The sequence below is a fragment of the Mus pahari genome, chromosome 22 (assembly GCF_900095145.1).
Source record: "Mus pahari chromosome 22, PAHARI_EIJ_v1.1, whole genome shotgun sequence".
Taxonomy (NCBI): domain Eukaryota; kingdom Metazoa; phylum Chordata; class Mammalia; order Rodentia; family Muridae; genus Mus; species Mus pahari.
In genome coordinates, this window is record NC_034611.1 from 33557342 (window position 1) to 33562975 (window position 5634).

General features: G+C 39.8%; 1 pseudogene; it reads right to left on the bottom strand.

The window, feature by feature from the left end:
* Positions 1-465: 465 nt before the first annotated feature.
* On the bottom strand, positions 466-675 carry LOC110338876 (annotated as a pseudogene).
* Between the last annotated feature and the right edge of the window lie 4959 nt (positions 676-5634).

Sequence of the window (5634 nt, forward strand, 5' to 3'; positions counted from 1 at the left end):
GTTTCTTCATTTTTTTGATTTGCTCTTAATTTCTTTGCCTTGGATCTAATAGTAATACAATTCTAAATAGGTCCTAATTAAGACATAACTTTTTCTTTTTTTTCAGCTCAGGACACCAGCTTTACTGTTTATTTTGTTTATAAATATGAAGCAGAAATGTAAGGTCTTAGAGGGACAGCAGAAAAGAAGAAACACCAATCTCGTTTTTTTGTTTTTTGTTTTTTTTTTTTTAATACATTTCCCTCCTCCAGGCCGGTTTGCAGGGTCGGATCTCTAAAGTTGGGACACGGAATCAGCTTTCATTCTCATAAGGGGACAGTTCTTTAAACATGCACAGCCCGGAGGGTCCAGGATGGTTCTCCTTCCTCTCTTTAAATGCTGTGGACGAGAAAGGCGCCCACTTTGCTAGGAACTCTACATGTACGTCCTGGGAGCCCCAACACTCTTCAGCCTCCTCTCCGAGACTTAGAGGATCGCGCAGAACTTCTCCCGAAAGGGGTTTTCTGTGGCCGGGACTGGGGTCAGCAGAGGGTCTTCCTTGGCATGTGCCTCGCAGTAGGCCGTCAAGTCAGCAGGTGCCATGGACACCTTTATCCTGACAATGTTGGCTTCCATCTTCAGCGGCTCTACCGGCTTCATGGCTTGTGCTATGCTTGCCGTGTTGTTGCTGACCATTGGAGAGTTGGATGGGGTCTTCAGACACGCTGCTCAAGTGTTCAAGGCCTGACGCTCCCTGGTAGATCTGACTCGCTTGGCTCCGGAGGCTTGGTTAGAGAGCAGCTTCCCATGGTGGAGCAGATGGGTGGTGAAGACATAACATTTTAATGTCTAATGGGCATTAGTATTTTGCATTCCTTGTTTATTCAAAATTATACTACAAGCGGTACTCTTTCTCTTTAAAGATGGACTTCCTTATTTAACGTGAACGGTTAGGCTAACCTGACCATTTTAGTTTTGTTGCAAGAACTAAATTATCTAATGAAATAACTCATACATTTTTCAGTGTGTTCAACGAAGCAAAACTAATCATATGGGCTATTTAATTATACTTCTATTTCTTAGTACTACTTCAATTTAGACCATTTGAGAGATAAGAAAGCATGAATTTTAAGATATTTAAGACATTTTCTAGTTTATCCCTTTCAGTCACATATGTCTCACTTTTACCATCTCCTTTGCTTGACTCAAATGTATGTTTCAGTTCTGTATTTGAACATCTTTCAAACATAGTTTCAGGAAAAAGGAACCTGATACAGGAAAATATGTTTTAATAAATTTGGGAGAACACTGGTCATCCTAAGAGATCAAGCTGTTGTTAAGATGTTAGACAAAAAAATAAACTGCAATAAATTAACAATATAAACACCTTTTACTGACACATTGCATTAAAGATTCATTGGTAAAGTCTTGTATACAAATTATATATTGGCCGTTACTAAACACTCATCTCTTGCTCAATCACTAGCTGAATAAATATTTACATTTTATTATAGTCTTTTATAGCTTACTCCTGCATTTTAATAAATTTGCACATTTCTTATTTTGAAATATGGTCTTACTGTCCAGAGCATCATTGTTTCAGATGATGCAATTTATGGAAATAATTAAATATATCTTGTAATTTTCAGCAAAATATATTTTATATGTTTATGTAAAATGGAATAGTGGAACACTTTGCAGAGATTACCTATGTACATGAGCTTGAATATTTTGTAAGTGGGAATTTAAAACTCAGTTTGAGCTAGTTTTATCAACTGTAGAAATAATTGTGTATTGAAGGAATTAAAGAAGACTTGAACACTGAGGTTTGAGAACACTATAGTGTTTACTAGTACTTAAGCAGTGTTCTGTGTCATTTAGAATCACCTGTCACCTTAATCCCTAAACTCACCTTCTGAAAAAAGGTAATGTTCTTATCTCTATTCCCTAGATGAAGAATCCATCTAGTGAGATTTAGACACAGGCTCTCATGTCTTAGGTCTTGATAGAGTAAGCAAGATGAATTGGTAACTATTAGTGCCTTTGGAGAAATGAAAAAAGATGACCATGAATTTATTACATATGAAGATGCCACACCCAAAGAATGGCCCGTGAGTCACCAGCACGACATGGGAAACATGGAGAACAAGAGAGAAGAGTAACGATAGACACAGAACTCTGTGCTCAGTTCACAAATAGGCGATTCTAATTTTTTCCTCTGCTGTTTATATACGTTTAGCTAGCTACTAAATAAAGGACTGTTGGCAAAGCTTGAGCATCAGTGCCTTTTATCCCTGACCTGAGTTCTCTTCCTCATACTTCCCAGCACATGTGGACTTTCGTGTGGAGGACACTCTTCCTTGGTGTCATCTTGTGCCTGCCATTTCTCCCAGTCAAGTAGCCACACCTCTGTAGGTTTTTTTGCACCTGAGAAAAGAAGTGCAAATCCATGGACACTGAAGGGATGGTTCCTGGGTTTAGTGGGTGATGCTGAGAGGGTCAGAGAGCAAAGATAAGGAATAAGGAATTCAGAGAATGTGGGGAATCCAAGTGAGGGCAACCCTGAGTAAGGTGAGGTGTGTTCTTCTGTACAGTGTTTCACTGTAGCTGGGAGAGGTCTAACATTAAAAAGTGGATTATCCTTTCTTGTGATACATATCATACACACATACACACATGCACACACATAATATGAGGACGTTTTAATTCACTGAAGCCAAAAATTCGTAGAAGCTGTCAATTTGGAAGCAGCGTGTGTCTATCATAGTCTTTAAAATCAGTTAAGTACTTGACTTACTGAAAAGTTGTGTGAGATATTTTTAGATATTACCTGGGAGATAATCTGGGGGCCCTGGAACTCATGCTGCTAATGAAACTAACTGGGGTAGATCATTTCGCCTTTTTGAGGAATCACCATGCTGAGTTCCATAGTGGCTGCACCAGTTTGCACTCTCACCAGCAATAGATAAGAGTTTATCCTTTCTCCACATCTCACCTGCATTAACATGTGTTGTCATTTGTTCTATTGATGTTTGTAATTCAGATTTCAGAATGAGGAAATCTCAACATAGTTTTCATTTCCATTTTCCTTACAGTAAGAATCTTAAATATTTAAAACATGCGGGGGTGGCAACATTTTGGGTGTATATACATAAAATATTTAAGAAAATGATTCCAAACAATTTGGGTTTTATTATTTGGAAAGCTGATGCTTCTATGGGTATCAATATTCGGCCACATGTGGGCAGTGTTAGTAAGCAGTCTTCCCTTGCAGTGCGGGAGAAGTCTCCTAAGAAGAAGACATAGTGGCCAGGGTGACCAGAAAAGCTTTTTAAAGCCTCATTAAGAAATTATATCTGGAAAATATCATCCTGAGTGAGGTAACTCAGGCCCAAAAGGACATGCATGATATATATTTACTAATAAGTGGATAGTAGCCCCCCCCCCCAAAAAAATTACAGAATACCCAAGATACCAAGATACAGTCCATAGAACTCACAAAGGTCAACAAGCTGAAGGGCCCAAGTGAGGATGCCTCAGTCCCTTTTGGGAAGGAGAAGAAAGTAATCAAAAGTGAGGAGGGAAGGAGGGACCTGGGAGGGAAAGTGGACAGGGGTAGGGGGTGAAGAGGGGGGACTCTGATCTGCTATTGGATGAGGGAAAAGGACTGAAATCCTGAGGGCCAGCAGAAAGGAAACAGGCAAGGAGCTAGGAGGTTGGGGGGACCTCCAGAATGCACCAGAGACCTAAGAGGTGAGAGACTCTCAGGACTCAATGAGAGGGACCTTAGATGAAATGCCTGACAGTAGGGAGAGGAAACTTTTAGAGCCCACCTCCAGCAGGAAGATAGGAGGACATCAAGTGAGGGAGAGGGTTGCCATCGCAAAGTCACATCTCTGACCCGTAATTTTTCCTGTCTGAAAGAATTACAAGGATGGAAATGGAGAGGGTCCTGAAGAAAAGAAGACCCAGAGACAGGCCCAAAGTGGAATCCAGATCAAGGAGAGGCCCCAATGCCTGACACTATTACTGAGTCTATGGAGCACTCACAAAATGAGACCTATCATGACTCCCTCCGAAAGACCCAACAAGCAGCTGAAAGAGTCAGATGCAGATATTGACACCCAACCAATGGACAGAAGCTGCTGACCCCTGTGTTTGAATTAGGGAAGAGCTGGAAGAACCTGAAGAGGAGGGTGACCCTGTAGGAGGACCAGCATTCTCAATTAACCTGGACCCTGGAGATCTCTCAAACACTGGACCACCAAACAGGCAGCATACACCAGCTGATATAAGGTCCCCAAACACACATACAGCAGAGGACTGCTGGGTCTGGCTTTAGTCAGAGAAGATGCACCTAACCCTCATGAGACTGGAGCTCCCAGGGAGTTTAGAGGTCTGGTGGGGTGAGTGGTGGGTGGTGGGTGGTGGGTGGTGGGTGGTGGGGACATCCTCCTGTAGACAGGGGTGTGGGGAGGAGGTATGGGATGTGATACATTCGGAGGGGTGGAACGGGAGGGAATAAAATCTGGAGTGTAAAGTAATTAATTAATTAATTGATTGATTAATTAATTAATCATTAAAAGATAAAAGAGAAATGATATCTATGGACTTTGAATTTTTTAAAAAAATATTTATTTTATGTGTCTGAATGTTTTCTAGTAGGTTTATATATGCAAAATATTGCATTTCTTGTATCTGCATAGACCTGAAGAGACTGCCTGAATTACTAGACTTGGATTTACAAATGGTTGTGAGCTAATTTGTAGGTAGTGGGAACAGAACCCAGGTTCTCCGCAAGAATACAAAGTGCACTGAGCCACTGAGTCATATATCCTGGAAAAAACAGAAATAAAGCAAAGAGGAAAATGGGAATGGTGTGAAGAGTGACATGCTGAATATATATATGAAGCAGCAGAAATACTAATGTGGAAAATGTAAGTCCACACGGTGATATAAATAATTTAAACTTCAGAATGTTGAGTAACATTAGTGTCTTGCCAATTAAGTAGTAATGGGACATTTTCAGAAGAAAGATGACAGGGCAGCACACCTGATATTTTACTTGTTCCTAAAATGTTTCATTAAATGTTAAAAATACTAGTTAAAGTATTATGAATTCAGAGCATGGCTCAGAGATCAACTGGATAAATGTAACTTTAGCTCCTCTTAATTGGATGAGGAAAATATGAATTGGTTCAAAACTAAAAGTTTATTTCTAAAAGAGATGATTTATTTAGAAAATAGCGCATTTTCTGCTAACCACACTATCTTTTAGAACATCCTTCTCTTTGTCTCCTCACCAAGAATCTCCCATGTGTTCACCCTTCAATGCTGTGCTATGGAGTTGGTACACCAGCCCTCAACTTATCAGGGACCTTACCTGATCTTCAATCAGTACAAAAATTTCTTGTGGCACAGGTACACTTACATATTCACATATTTATCACTTCCATGGTAGTGGAACTTAGACAGGGTCATCACATTATCAAAGCAAATTTAATATGCCTCACTGAACAGTGTTTATTTTAATATAGTAAATGGAAAAAAATCATTCTTTTTTTTCAAAATAAATTTATGTCTGAAACCAATAAATAGGGTACAGATTACAGGAGTGCCAGATTCTAGCCTCAGGACCTTAGGGATAGTTTACTG